This window comes from Cupressus sempervirens, chromosome 10 (assembly GCF_028749045.1).
Source record: "Cupressus sempervirens isolate cs-2001-9-10 chromosome 10, ASM2874904v1, whole genome shotgun sequence".
Taxonomy (NCBI): Eukaryota; Viridiplantae; Streptophyta; class Pinopsida; order Cupressales; family Cupressaceae; genus Cupressus; species Cupressus sempervirens.
The window spans coordinates 657,580,377-657,597,085 of record NC_143127.1 but is presented as its reverse complement, the minus strand read 5'-3'; the positions used below and the strand labels follow the sequence as shown (position 1 = coordinate 657,597,085).

The 16,709-nt window shown below is 33.5% G+C and overlaps 1 pseudogene; it reads left to right on the top strand.

Annotated features, from left to right (window-relative positions):
* Positions 1 to 646: 646 nt before the first annotated feature.
* Positions 647 to 2,901, top strand: LOC149535547 (subtilisin-like protease SBT1.7 pseudogene; annotated as a pseudogene).
* Positions 2,902 to 16,709: the final 13,808 nt, after the last annotated feature.

Sequence of the window (16,709 nt, the reverse complement as noted above, 5' to 3'; positions counted from 1 at the left end):
TGCCTAGGTTCAATTTGGTTTGGGACTAGTTTGAACTAGGGGGCAATAAATTGATCCTTGGTCGAATTTATGTCAAATAATATTTGAACCAGGGATCGGTTCGAATCCCGGCCTAGTCCAAAGGGCATACCAGCAAACAATGATAACTGAGCTTATTAATAATAGCTGTTATTAATTTATACTTATCTTCAAAAATTATTTGTACTATTTTTTTAATTCAAAAACTAAGTAAACTTTAAAACAATTGAATTTTTTTAATATAAACATTCAAATATTACAGTTTTCGCAAAATTAATTTACACACTAAATTACAATTCGAACAAGTTAAAATAATTTTTTATCATAATAAGATGAGCAACTTGATTTTTGTTAAACGTTGGACGATACTTTTCGCCAACGATAAATGACAATATCAAGGAGGTGACAGTTAGGAGAATAATAGACTGTCGGCGAGTTCTTCCCAGTTGACATGAAAACAAACAGATACATACATCTGCTTGCAAACGAAATTTAGCGGAAGAATCGAAGAGACCCTTGCTATGTAAAGCCCGGACGAGTTGCAATAAATGAGAGCACCTTGCATTGAATTTCACATTCGATTCATGCTCGGAAAGAGAGCGTAGAAAGCAAGATACTTTTTGACAAGATGAAAGTAAGCAGTAGTATTCCTCGTCTGCTGTTAGTTTGCTTGATTTTCAGTTTATTCTGTCAGTATGCCACTTGTGCAGAGTATGCCTCAAATTACATTATTGGTATGGATAAATCTGCCATGCCCACTGAATTCTCCACCCACGAGCAATGGTACAAATCTGTGGTATCCTCTGTCAAATCTTTGCCCGGCCCCCTGAAAGAGGATAATTTCTATCACTACACTTATGATACGGTCATGCAAGGCTTCAGCGCCAGGCTGACCCAGTCGGAGCTGGACACGCTGGAGGAGATGCCCGGCCATGTTATGTCGTTTCCCGACCCAGTGGGACAATTCCATACCACCCATTCAACCGAATTCCTCCGGCTCAGTCCAACTGCTGGTCTGTTGCCGGCATCTCGATTTGGGCAAGACGTTATCGTGGCGATGATGGACAGCGGAGTGTGGCCGGAGAGCGAGAGCTTCAACGACCACGGAATGGAAGCAGTGCCTGCCAGATGGAAGGGTACTTGCGAGAACGGAACGGCTTTTGACCCTTCACTCTCATGCAACAGAAAGCTCATCGGCGCGCGCTCTTTCAAGAAAGGGGCAGTGGCAATGTACGGGCCAATTGACACGTCTAATGACTACGACTCTGTGAGGGACTTTTACGGGCACGGTACCCATACGTCGTCAACAGCGAGGGGCAACTACGTGAGCAATGTCAGCTTCCACAGTTACGCCCCTGGCATAGCGCGTGGTGTGGCTCCGGCCGCGCGAGTGGCAATGTACAAAATCGGTTGGTCGATTGGGGTTGCGGGCTCTGACGTGCTTGCCGGCATGGAGAGTGCCATTAATGACGGGGCTGATGTTCTCTCTCTTTCTCTCGGCTTCGACCCATCACCTTATTTTAATGATGTTATGGCATTGGGAGCCTTCGCCGCCATCAAGAAAGGAGTTGTTGTTGTTTGCTCTGCGGGGAACGACGGCCCATCGCGCCAAAGTGTAGCGAACGGCGCACCGTGGATATTGACAGTGGGAGCGAGCACCATCGACCGAGGATATGAGGCTACGTTGAAGCTGGGTGATGGATCCGTTGTATTGGGGTCCTCCTCTTATTATTCTGATACGACAAATGGCAACTTCAAGATATCAAGTGCACCGCTCGCCTACGACGTCGGAGATAGCGCGTGCACGAGAAGTCTTGTCCCTGAGAAAGTGAATGGGACGGTCGTGCTATGCACCAACGTCAGCTCTGATATCCTTGATGCTGCAGAATCTGCTGGAGCCCTTGCACTACTCATGGTAACAGATCAACCGAACTATTTAGCTGCATATCCATCTAAAGAGTTCCCTATTTTGTTTTTCAATGCTCTTGATGGGGCGTCCTTGCCAAATATTCTTCTTCAGCGGCGAATCCTGTGGTGGAAGTTGATTTCGGCGTGACCGTCTTGGGGATTAAGCCCGCACCAGTGATGGCTCATTTTTCATCTAGAGGCCCGAATATTCAAGACCCCAACATACTCAAGCCGGACATTACAGCGCCCGGGGTGAGTATCTTAGCGGCCTGGGCAGCAGAAACCCCGAGGGACATTTATGTTATGAAATCTGGGACGTCCATGTCGTGTCCGCATGTAGCCGGTGTGAGCGCTCTGCTGAAAGCGGTTCATAGTGATTGGAATCCTGCGGCAATCAGATCTGCAATGATGACTACTTCCTACACGCTAGACAACACCAACAACACTATTACTGATGGTGATGACGGGCAAACAGCCACTCCACTGGATTTTGGTGCAGGCAATGTTGATCCTAATAATGCCGTTGACCCTGGGCTTGTCTATGACATTGGTGCCGAGGACTACATAAACTATTTGTGCACTCTCAATTACACCACCCAGCAAATTCAATTAATCGCCGGTGTGCCCATTTCATGTCCGAGCAGTCTTGACTCGGGTTCTGATGGTCTAAACTATCCTACCTTCACTGCAGTATTCGAAAAGAATGCCACATCATCTTACTCTGCCACATTTAAAAGAACATTGACGAATGTGGGAGAGGGCACATCGTATTATAAGGCAGTCGTTGACGTGTCAAACGGATTCAAGGTAGAGGTAAATCCTTCCAGCCTTCAATTTACTGAGAAATTCCAAAAGCAGAATTTTACTCTAACGATGGAGGTCGAGTCAAGTGTAGATGTTGTTTACGGATTTATAAGTTGGATCGATCAGATAGGTCATGTAGTGAAAAGCCCTGTCGTTGCTCTCTTTGAATAAGAAGCAATGTTGCAATGCTTCTCGGATGCCTAAAATAAAATTTCAAACCCTACAAGAGCATCCAAATTCTAGCAGTTTCCAGTTCCCTTTAATAAATATCTCATAGATTCTCATTGTTATAAGTAGGTATTTTAACTGGCACTTACCATAATTATTGTTAAATTTCATCAAGTTCAATAAACAGTTTATTATTATCGGATTCTTTTTCTTTTACACTTTTTTTTGGGTTTCACAAATATGATTGGGTGATTCAATTTTGCATGATGTCATTTTATACAAAGTATCTGATATATAGGCTTTCTTGTCACTGATGATCTAGGTGTTGGCCTAGAATTTGTTGGAAGTGTACTTACATAACAAGGAATGAAAAGTCTACTCTAGAGTCTTTCTAGAATGTTCTTGGTCCAAAGGATTGACTCTTCTTCTAGTAGTAAATTATAAAAAAGAGAAGTTCAATAATAAATAATTTTGTATTGTCAGTTTGTTTTTCTTTTACATTTTTTTTGGTTTGAAACATATGATTGGGTGATTTCAATTTTGCATAGTGTCATTGTATACAAAATATCAGATATATTTGTTTTCTTGTCATAAATAACAAACCAAGTCATTTCAAATTTTTGGGTGTTGGCTTAGAATTTGTTGGAAGTGTAATAACATAATAGGTAATGAAAAATATATTGTACAATCTTTCTAAAAGGTTCTTGCTCTAAAGTATTGGCTCTTCTTCTAGTAGTCAATTATAGAGAAGAGAAGGTGGTGATTTGTTATTAATTATTTTTGTCCAGGTCTATATTTTGGTTGATCTATCATTAATATATTATGTTGTTGGTCCAAAATATGTTTTGGCCCCTTTTCTTGTTTTGGAATTCACTAATGGATTGGCTACACACACTACTCTCTTGTGTGGATGGCTTGTGTTTGGATATGTTCTAGTTCAATGTTATTCCATGTTGACAAGTAGTTATGTATATGGTTTTTCAAGTCCCACATTCAAATTTGATCAATAAGTAGATGGTCTTAAAAAAATGCTTATCCAAATGCATAGATAAGGTGAGACTCCCAAAAATCAATATTTTAAATATACATAATATGGGCCAAAATAAAGAATTATGATCTACTTATCGACACACATTAATGATTTCAATTCAAACTATATGTATATGTATATGTTTATGTGTGTGTCTATACACACACATGGATATATAGATTGATAGATAGACGTTTAGTGTACTGATTCTCATTTTTGTTTCTCTTATTTAATTTTTTCATGTATTAAAATCTTTGTGTTATTGTGTTGATTTTATGATCTATAAATGTTCATTCTATTATATGATTAATTTTACTAGTTATTTATGAAACTAAAAAATTTAGGCTTCTCAGCCTTCAATGTGTGTTCACCGGAAATCAATACAAGTTACATATGGAACTTCCCTCATTTCCAAGTTTTATGCTTCAGTTAATACATTGACAATATTATGGCATAGCAAATTGATTCAAATCTAATTTTCATGTATTGATTTAGAGAAACTTAAAAATAAAATAAACAAAGTATCCCAATAGAAGTTTTCAAGAACATATTTTTTACTATAAAATGTATCAAAAAACATTAATGTTTGAAATAATATGTATCCATAACATTTTAATTAAGAGAACATAGCCAAATAAAATAATAAAAACTATGAAAAATAAAGGAAGAAATATAAAGTCAATTTGTGATATTTTCCATTAATACTTGTGTATAATGAATTAAATTTTAAATTTATTTGAATGGTTAGAAGAAATTGCATTAATTTCCATCAATAAAGAAATAAATATTTTAGCAAGTTTTATTAAATTCAACATAGAAGAAGAAGTCACAAGAACATTGAATGCAATGATTTCGTGAAAAATGTATTATTAATTGTACTTTACAAACAAAAGACTTCCCTCTTCAACAACTAGTACTAGAGTCCCACCTATATTTTGAAGAGTTAAGAATTATGATTGGTGATATCACACCATTTCCTAACTTGGTATCCCATGTTTATCAAACCAAGAGAGGATTTATAGAATTCAACAACTCTTTTTCAATAACTTTCATCACATATTTAGGATTGAGACTCATAAGAATATTCTCCAAAGTTGGCTTTTTATAAAAGTAAACTTGTAATTAAGTGAACTAAATCTCTAAATAATTTTTCTCTCACTAAAGAGATCAATTTTAAGTTGGATGAATTTTACTTTTGTTGTCACTACATAAAGTCAATTTGTGTCATTTTCTTTTGAAATAAACTAATAGTTGTTGCAAGTACATGCTCAATGTTAAAATATCTAAAGTCATGATTCACATACTCCCCATTATCTGTGTATCATCTAGATAGAGAGTCAAAAGATTACTTCTTTAAAAATATCATAAGCAATAGAAATGAATCAAAGACATCAAACATGTACTTTAGAAAGTACACCCATATACACCTACATAAGTCATCAATGAATGTGAGTACATATCGATCCCCTAAAAATGAATGACTAAGGAAGGACATGAGATAATTATGGACCAATACCAATGGTGTATAGCACATGTGGCTCTTCCTAGAGGAAAAGGATCCTAGTGATGCTTGCTAAGAACAAGGTTGTGCCAAACACTATTTGCGGAAGAAACCTATGGTAATCCAATAGAAGTTCCTATCTACTCATCTATTGTACATATCTGTAGTCAATGTGGAAAAAATTATCATGTCAAAGTCTACTCATTGAGTCTGCATGTGAAAATAGAAAAATATCTAAGCTTTATAAACTCTCAAAGTCAACAAATCTGTATAAGTGAGTCTTAGAATCAATAATCCTAGTAGAAAGCTAGGATCGTGGAGGTCTCAAAAAACCACATAATATCATGAGAAGCCAACTATTTTACCAAAGCCAAAATTGAAAATATGATAAATAGATAGGAGGTTCATAGAAATACAAGGAACCAAAAGAACATCCTAAAGAGAACCACCATCCAATGAAATAGAACTAGAATGTGCAACTAAAAGCTATGCAAAGTCACCAATTGTAAATGATGAAGTGTCACTATGGGAATGTGAGGTGATCAAATCATGTTAGTGTGTCATATAGTGTGAAATACTAGAATCACTAATCAATGAAGTGGTAGAAGAAAAATCTCTTGCAATAGAAGCATGTTTTTTTCATGTGGAAGGTGGATGTGGCTTTGTAGAAGTAATGCAATGCTACTACATGGCCTCCTCCAAAGCCTCTAAATGTTTCCAACACCAAGAAACTGGATGTTCTTCCTTCCCACAAAAATAGCAAGTATCAACTATATACTTCTTAGTGTTGGAGGAAGATTCACTTAGCTTGGAAGATTTCATTATTTTGGAGTCAGATCTCATGAATCTAATTTTGGAGGTGGCTTGGAGGAACTCTCACTATAAACCATATCTTTGGAGGGTCCTAGCAAGAGGACAAGACATAGTTCGAGGAAGAAATTCATGATTGTTGCTGCTTCTTTGGCTGTTAACTCCATCCAGGATATGACTATGATTGGTAAGGAGGTAGTTAAGATGATCACGAAACTGCAATAGTTTCTTTGGGTCTTCTTTTCTAGTTGAGTTCCTGTTCATGTCCTTTTTTCTAGTTGTTACATTTGGTTCCTATGTTTGGTCCTATTTTCTGGTTTTTAGTTTAAAACTGTATTGGAGGTTCAAGGTCCTTGTAAAACATGGGTACTTTATCTAGACTATGTAAGTGGTTTCAGGTCCCTGTAAAACCTAATTTTGGTGCTGCTTCTAGTAGGTTTAAGGACTCTTTTCCTAATGCCTATCTTGTTTTTTCCTTTTTGAGGATGTGAAAGGGTTTTGGGGTCCCTTCAAAACCTAGTTTTACCGTAATCTAAAACTCTCACTATAAACTAGATCTAGTTTTTTTCTTTGGTTTCTACCTTTTCTTCTCTTTTGATGTCTAACAAACTAATGATTGCCTCTTTAGTCCTGCTATAGAGTCCAACTATGTAAGATTGACATTCTTTGTAGTCAAACAATCACAAAAAACTACAAATGTGGGCATGATGAATATAGGACCTAATGCATCCATTTCGGAATGAAAAGTACTTGACAATTTTTTAAATTTCCCACAAAGCTTTGCCAAAATTAGGTAAATACACTTTGTATTAGTCTTTATCTTTAAACAATTGTGTAGCAATGATCTCTATTATTTAAGCCCGATCACAACATCCTTAATAAAGGGAAAAGAATTAGGTACAAGTTAAGTAAGTTTATGCATAATATAAAGTTCCCTAAATCATTAATGCTACCACATAAATCATATTTCTCAAGGACTATTACACCCTTCAAGATGAAATAAAAAACTATTTGAAACATGTAAGGAAATCAAATCTCATCCCTCTTATGTCTACATTGCATAACCTCAAATCTCCATGTTAGTACTAGTTAAACTACATCTAAATAGGATCACAAGCCCTTAGATCTATGATGTTGAGTCATGATGGCTTTCCATGTGTAGTAGTTCCAAGGTGTAAGAAGGTCATGAGAGGAATTTCTATCACCCATTTTGGAGTGTTGAAATTGGGATAGCTCTTATTTTATAAAGAAAATGATAGAAATAATGAAAATACACCCTGTTCTAATATGGAACCTAATCAAACTCAGAGGTTTATTTGGCATGGTTTTCTCCACATATCATTTCTACAAGGGTTTGGGGGCAGTGCCTCTATGGGGACTTGGGGCAATGCCCTAGGTGCACTCCCTATCGCAGTATAGGGTAGAGTCAAGGGGCAACACCCCTACAGGGGTTTTCGAGGGCAACACCCCCATAGTAAAAAAATGGCCTTACATTGTAAAAGGCATTGGCTGCTATTTTTCCTATTGGATGACTTATTCTTTCCCTAATTTTGTATACAGAAAAAGCTTGTATAAAAAAGGCTTAGGTTTAGAGATTTCATAATGTAATGGTGATATTGTAGATTCTTGCGGCAGTATTGAGCTATAAGGGATTGTAACTTCTAATCATTGGATAACAATAATATTGGACTTGTTGTTGGTGGACATAGCCTAGGGATTGGGTGAACCACATCTATGTTCTCTTTTATGTGATCTACTATTTTTTGGTATTGGTTATATTTGCACGTAACTGTTGTTTGCAAAGTTATGTATTAAGAAATGTAGCGTTGAAGACCTAGTTTATAAATATAAAAATAAAATTCATGTTAATCTAGTACCTAGCTAATAAATTTTTATTTTCACTAGGTACTTCCAAAACCTATCATTAAAAAGTCACATTTTTGGAACTTCCATGCTTGTGTATGATAAACATAGCTTGTCCTTAATGGACTTATTCTTTGAGTCCTTTTTGGATGTTATATTTAATACACATCATATTTATGTATATGTTCTCTCCTACTTTTGGATGATGGATGATGTAGTATGATCTAAAATGTTGATGTTATAAGCTATTACACTATCTATCCTGGAAAAGAAAATAGTGTACATCAATATGGATTGCATAAATCAGATAGACTTAACATATAATATTGATGAACATATTATTTTGTATTTTTTTTTGAATTTTTTTTTTTCTAATATTTTTGAATTGGGGATGGCTTCTATTTTGAAAGCATACAACAAACATAAGTTGACGTAAAATCTTAATTATTCAAAATTTTCTTTTTTCAAAGTGTAAATAATTATCTTTCATTCGATGTCATAGATTTTTATGACTAAAATTAGAGTTATTACAAAATAATAAAATATGTTATTTCATACTTATGCACTTATTTAATAATAAATAATAAAATATATTATTTCATACTTATGCTCTTATTTTATGTTTATGCAATCATGCATATAATATTTCATAATTAAATGGGGAACAAATTGCTAGAAATTATCTTCCACCAAAAGTTGGTTGCATTTGTAATTCTACTAGAAGTTTACTCAACTTCTTCTACTTGCTCATTTTATGCTAGTTTCTAAATTAAAAAAATGTGCTCTCTCTCTCTCTCTCTCTCTCTCTCTCTCTCTCTCTCTCTCTCTCTCTCTCTCTCTATGTGTGTGTGTGTGTGTGTGTGTGTGTGTGTGTGTGTGTGCGTGCGTGCGTGCGCGCGCACGCGCATGTGTGTGTATTCATTGTTCCTCTCCATCTCTTTATATATCTCTCCTCATCTATTATTGTCTTCATCTTTATTTCCATTTCTCATCCCAAACCATTTATATTATTCCATATCCCTATCTCTATATATCTATATCTCACTATTGCCCCTTTTGTCTCTACCTTTCAATAGCTCTCTCTTCCTATCTATTTATATCATAGTCTTTATGTCTTATTGACTATATCTCTTTAATTTTATCTCTCCATACCCCTTTCTATCTTTTTATGCATGCCACTACCTATATCACTTTCTATTCATCCCTCATTTTCCTTTTCTCTCATTTTCACCCTTTCCTATCTTTATCTCTCTATATGATGTAGGAGTATCCTAAGTTGCCTTGTTATCCTATTCATTTTTTTATTTAGTGTTGAGTTATAGTTAGTGTCAAGTTCCACTAGGTGTTGAGAGTTGCAGTCATTGCTAAGTTGTTCAGTGTTGGTCGAGTTGCCAGCATTGACCAAATGCTTTGGTGGCCAAGTATTTCTTCATGTATTGAGTGAACCTGATGTTTGTTGATCCTCATTTCCTTCTTTGACCAAGTTTTTCTATGATTGCTTCTTAGTTTGAGTTTACTTGTTTATTTAATTTGGATCATGAAATTATTATAAGGATCTTGTCTTGGGATGTGTGTAGAATGTTTTAAGGTTGGCCTTCTATTATGTAATGATCTAGAATCTTCTATAAGTTTTTTTTGAAAGTATAAATAAGGGTGTTTAGGCTTAGGTTACGTATCGCTTAGAGACTATTAGGTGGAGTGAGGGAAGTTGAGGAAGCTGGAAGTTCAAATCAAGTATCTATAAAAATTCTAACTCTACAAATTTGTAAATTTTGTTGGCCATAAGCTAGAAGGCCTTATAGCCAAGAATGTATGCAACTAATCAAATGAATTCATAAAGTATTTATTATTCTCTCTCTTCTTGGGATTGTTCTCTCTGGTGCTTTCTTCTGTTGCATTTTCCTAGCAAGGTGATTGGATAGTTAGGTGTGCCTCTAGTCCTAGCTATTTTATCCTCCTTACATCTGGTGGTATCACAGCTTGAGTTTCATCCTTGAAGAGATTGGATCATGTAGAACTTAGATTGATTTGGTTTTAGGGTGGAAAATCTATGGATTTGATATATAACTTGTAGAGAGTTACAATCTTGTAGGAACCTATTTGTCAAGATGGTTCAAGGAAGAGGAAATGTTGACACTATTATTATGGATATGTTGAGACACATTGCATCAAGATTAGATATTATGGAGATAGCCCAAAGGAGAGGAGTGAATCTTGATGATGTGAGTGATGATAAAGAAATGACACCAAACTCTAATCCATAACATGAAGAAGATTAAGATGAGGAAAGAGTGTTGAGATTTTTGACTAGGGAACCTTTAAAGCCTGTTATGAAAGTTGTTCCTTATGATGGAAAATTGGACACCAATGTTGTGTTGGATTGGATCTCTGATATGGAGAAGTTTTTTGAGGTTTGAAAGCACTCATGATAATAGGAAGGTGAAGATTTCAAAAACTAGGTTGAAAGGTCATGCCTCACTATGGTGGGAAACATTATAAATTGATAGACAAAGAAGGGGAAAGAAGAAGACCAAGACCTGGTTGAAAATGGTGAACAAGGTGAAGAATAAGTTTCTTCCTATTGATTACAAAGTGAAAGTTAGGTTGTTAAGAAAGATGAAAAATTTGAGACAAAAGGACATGTTTATGAATGAGTATACTAAGGAGTTCTATTTATTGGACATCAGATCTAGACATTTAGATGACAAGGTTGAGAAAGTTACAAAGTTTCTAAATGGATTGAGATCTAGAATTTAAATTGAGATAATTATCATGGAATTGGAAAGTGTAGAAGATGTATATCAATATGCATTGAAAGATGAGGAGATCTTGATAAAGAAGAATGAACAAAGATAGAAAGGTAGAGGTGGTAGATTCCAAAGAGGTACATGTAGATCCTATGGAGAAAGTAGAAAATCTAATAATTCTATGCAAGATAAGGAAAAATCTAAATGGAAAAGTAATGATAAAGGAAAGACTAAATGGAAAGGTGGTAGTTCTTGCCAAGAAGTACTAGTTCTTACCAAGGAAGAGGTAATTTATATCTAGATGTGGTTTTTGTGGTAATTGTTTCATATGTGGTAAAGAAGGGCATAGATCCTTTAAGTGTAGGTACTTTAGTGAAAATGAACAAGGTAATAGAAATGATGTGATTCAAGGAGATCTTGATGGTTCACCTTGTGGAACTGAAGTTGGAGAAAACCTGATGGTAAGGAGAGCTTTGTGTAATAAGATAGGTTGTTCAAGAACCCATCCCGAGAAGAAGTGTTTTTAGGACTACATGTAAGATGGTGTAGTGCCTACCCCTAAGTCGCATTTCTGTCATCCTTGCCAAACTCTTTTAGGCCAATTTATGTTTGATGATTAGTATTATTATTTTAGAGATTATCAGATGTTGTTTTACACTCAGTTTATTATATGATGAGATTACTTGGTACTCTATATTTCATGCATGTATGATGATTATTTAGATGGTTTACTATCACATGTTCTTTCTTATGGATACTTACCCCATACTACATGTGTATGGTGTGCGTGTTTTTTTTATTTATGTATGGTGTTTCTGATGTGGTTAAGGAAGGGAGGCGTAGTCACCTGCTAGTCGGGATCTACACGATGCACCACTTCCTGCAATTGTCTGTTTAGCTTAGAATATTGTGTTTGTACATGCGTGGATTTTATGTAGGTTGCAGGTACCGGGTATCAACTTCTCTGAATTGCCAGGATGAGCGTACCCTATCGCATTATCTCAATGGTAAGAGAGAGGAGATAAACTCTTTAAGTCCAAATCCTAAACCCTTTAGCCAATTGTCCTAATTGATAAGTAGGACAATTACCTAAGTTAAGTACCCTCCGAATGCATCAAATGATGTAATTTCATGATTATAACCCTTTTTGTTTAATTTGGTATGTGTTTTTCTATGATGGGTTTTCGTATGTTGCTTTATGAGTCCTTGGTGTATTTTCTATTAATTAAGTCTGATTAAAAAGATTTAATTTAATGGAGAATTAATATGATATCTTTAATATTTAATTAATTGAGAAATTAATTAAATAAAAGAATTAAATTTGGAGATTAAAGTTCAAAGATAAATTTAGAACAGGATAATATTTATTTAATTTAATAATAATATATTGGAGTTCATTTTTAAATAAATGCTAAATATTATTGTTAATTAAATTAATTAAATATGTTATCAATTAAGTTTCTAAAATTAATTTAAAAAGTTGAAAGACATTAAATTATTAAAGGATTTTAGATCGCATGATCTAAGCATGAGTTTAAATTTGAGTAATAAATTAAAAGATTAAATAATAGAAATTAATAATGTTATTTTAATTTCATAAAGTGCACATAAGATTAAAGTAATAAATTAATTCAAAATAGAAGTCAAGTGGAATATTAAATAAAGTTATTTTATAATTCAACTTAATGTGCATGAAAGATGAATGCAAAATAAAAGAAAAGATAATAAAGGTTAATTTGGGAGTTAACTGAGTGGTGCAAAGAGTCTTCTCGGGTGAACGCACAATTAGTGCCCCGATTTGAGGAGAAAACTTCTTATCACAACTTTGGGGGTTCATTTTTGGAGACACACGAATTTGGACGGGAATTTTTGGGAGACTACTTTTGGAAACGAATTTCAGAAGGTTGATACCAAGAAAGTTTTCCAGAAGAAGGTTATTGAGAGGAGCGAATTCTCTTACAATTCCTGGAGATTGCATAATAGCATCAGGATCAGGTAGGGTCTTGTGTTTTTGTTTATCAATTAAATACGCAATTATCTTTCCTGTCTTCTTCGTGTCTGGGGTTTGTAAATCTGAATTTTCTGTGATGAAAGTTTTAAGCTTTCAATATTGTGAATTTATTAATTGTTCGTCAATAATTTCTATATCCATGGAGACTGAAAGAATTATTAGAACCCTTGTTTTCTTGATTTAGAAATTAAGATTTATTTGGGTAAGGGTTTTGAATGTAAAATTGAAAGTTCTAATTTTTTTTTTTAAATATATATATATATATATATATATATATATATATATATATATATATATTTTCCTTCAAGGATATTGTCGTAATAAAAATTAAATAAAACTAAATTTAAAATAAACATTATTTATTTTATATATATATTTATTGTTTTAATAAAATTAAATAAATCTAATTTAAAATAAAATTAATTTATTTTATACATTTATTAAAATCGAAATTGGAGATTGTTTAGAATATAAAAAAAAATAAAAAAATAAAAATATATTATGTATTTGGAGTGGGGCGGGGCCACCACTTCCCACGCCCCACACTCCCACACTGCCGTAGCAGGTGGTACTGCTGTGCAGCAGCAGCAGTACGAAGTACTGCTGCCTGCAGTCGCAGGTGGATGGCAGGTCGACGGGCCTTTAAACACGCCATATTTTATTTTAAAAAAATGAATGAATTACGATTTACTTTTATAAATCGATTTTTTTTGTAAAACGTTTTAAATAAAATTATTTTATTTAATATTATTATTATTTTATTTAAAATTTATTAAATTTTAAATTATATTGAAATTTTATTATTATTTATTAATAATTTTATAAATAAATAAATTATTAATAAATATAATATGATTTTTTATGTATCACTAATTAATCTTATTTAAAGTTTGACTTAATTAAGATTAATTAAATAAAAAATTTGTTTAAGCAAGCTTAATACTATAACACCGATTGTAATGGAAGCGTAGATTATTATAATCAATTAGTATTATTAAAAAAAAATTATTATTACCTTAGATTATTTTAGGACTTTGTCTTAAAATCAATTAGGGGTAATTAGGTGTTTCATTTGGAGATAGGAACGGGATAATTTGTAAAGGTGAACTATGGATTCTATCTGTTTAAAACTTACGTTCAACTGGAAACTAAAACATAAACCTTACCTTAACTCAATAATATACTTTCAAATCCAATCTCTGAGACTTTGATGTTTTCTTTGTGCTTTGAGTGTTATGAGGTTGGTTTAGTGTTGACCAGTTTAGGTTGTTACCAGAGGCTCGGGGTTGTGAATGTGATGTCATGATGATTTGGTCTCGATCTTTCTTAACCCGACCATGGTAATGTGATGAAGTGCTCTATGATATGATTGTGTTTACTGTTTGTTATTGCTTTCTAGTTTCCTTGTGTGAAGCTGAGGTGTATGTATTTGAGATACCTGACTTAACCATTTTCGAGTCTCGATCAGCTATATTTGATAACCATTTTTGAGTCTCGATCAGTTATACTTGGATTGCTTTTCGGTCGCTTGAGAGGACTGAAGTGTTTATTATGTTCTTGATGATATCATGTTTTGACTTGACCATTTTGGAGTCTTCGATCAGTATTGTAATTTACTATTGGGATACTTTCTGGTTGCTCATTGGAGAACCATTGGATTTTGTGATTTATCATTGATGCCTTCAGTTGCTGATAGAAAACTGTCGTGGTCATATGATTATTATTTGGTGCTTATCTGTTGCTCATGAAGAACTGATGTAATTTTGTGGCTTATCTTTTATGATATTTTTCAGTTGTTTGTATAGGACTGAGGTGATTTTATTATGATTCTTTGATTCGTGATTTCATGAACCTAGGGTAGGTTATCTATGTGTAGTGTCGAGAAGTGGCTTGCAATGGGGATCGAGGCCCTAAGAGGCTGCCTGGAGTAACCCATTGTAAGTTGTTTTAATAAGTGAAAACATTTACACTAAATGAGAGAAAATGAACCTAACAAGATAATTGTATGTTCTCTCCCGTGCCTTGAGTGCTAGTACAAACTAGGATGGGGTAGAGAGAATGCTTGGTTACGACCTTGCATTCCGTAGTATGCCTCGTCAGTGCGAGAGGATACTAGTGGCCGCAGGGATCAGTAGGGACCCGGGATTCCTAAGGGATTGCTCGGGTAACTTCTACATGACTTTTGCGATGACACTTTCCCACTTGCATATTAGGTTTCCTACGTGTCTTCTGGTACCTCTGGGTTTAGATGTCGATCTTTTTAGGAACCCTTGAGTTAGCATACTTTTAGGATTTCCCAGACTTAGTGTAGTGCCTACCCCTAGTTCGAATTTCTGTTATCATTGTCAAATTCTTTTAGGTTGATTTTATGCATTGATTAGTTTAGAGATATTGGATTTACAATATTATGATATTATTTCATGTCTTGAATTACAAATGCATCAGTTATTATTGCTTAGTTGATTTCATTCATGTGTTGTTAATGGTATTTTGATGATCCTAGTTAGTAAATGTGGTTTCCTTCATAAAAATGTTAACATGATGTCTTTAATGATGATTATGTTGTATTGATAGAGATGCATTATTATATGTACGCATTTGATATTAGACTTATGATTTTTACGATACTTACCCCATACTTGCATGTGTATGGTGCGCGTGTTTATTTTATCTTTCTGTCTGACGTGTTTGATGTGGTTAAGGGAGGGAGTCATAGTCACCTGCTAGTCGGGATCTACACGATGAACCACTCCCCGCCATTGTCTGTTTAGTTTAGATATAATTATATACATGTACATGCTCATCTTTTATGCAGGATGCAGGTACCGGGCATCGACTTCCCTGAATTGCCAGGATGAGCGTGCCCTATTACAAATACTCAAATGGTGAGAATGGGAAGATAATGATCAGGTCCAATCCTAGCCATAAGCCTATAATACTTGTCCTGCAAGGAGGACTCGTAACAGACTGTCTACCCTTTTTAAACCTGTGAGTATTTTATGCGTATATTGTTTTGTGAGTCTTTGATGTATTTTCTATTAATTAAGTCTAATTAATAGATTAAATTAATAATTTAATTTAATGAAGAATTATTATGACTTTTTGAATATTTAATTATATTTAATTAATTGAGAAATTAATTAAATATAAAGAATTGAATTGGAAGATAAAAGTTTTAAGATTAAATTTTAGAACATGATAATATTAATTTAATTTAATAATAATATATTTAGAGTTCATTTTTAAATAAATGCTAAATATTATTCTTATTTAAGTTAATAAATATTTATCAAATTAAACGTTCAAAATATATTAAAAAGGAAAAAGATATTAATTTATGGAAAAGATTTAAGTTCGCATGAATGAGTTTTAAATATAAGAGATTAATTTAAAAGATAAAATATGTGAACTTGATTAAGATATTTTATTAAGTGCGCATGAGATTAAAGTTATTAATTTATTAAAGTAAATTAAAGTGGAAAGTTAAATAAAGTAATTTAATAATTCACTTAAAGTGCATGAAGGAATAATAAAAGAATATTTTAATTTAAAAAGGAAATTAATTGTGCATGAATGAATTAATTAAATGAGAGAGAATTAAATATTGGAGATAAAAGTTAAAGTTTAAATTTAGAACGTGATTATATTTATTTAATTTAATAATAATATATTTAGAGTGCATTTTTAAATAAATGCTAAATATTATTGTTATTTAAGTTAATAAATATTTTTATCAATTAAGTTTCTAAAAATGAAATTAAAAGTGAAAAGATATTTAATTATCATAAAGATTATAGTTCGCATGATTTATGCATGAGTTGGAAATAAAAGAAATTAATTGAAAAGATT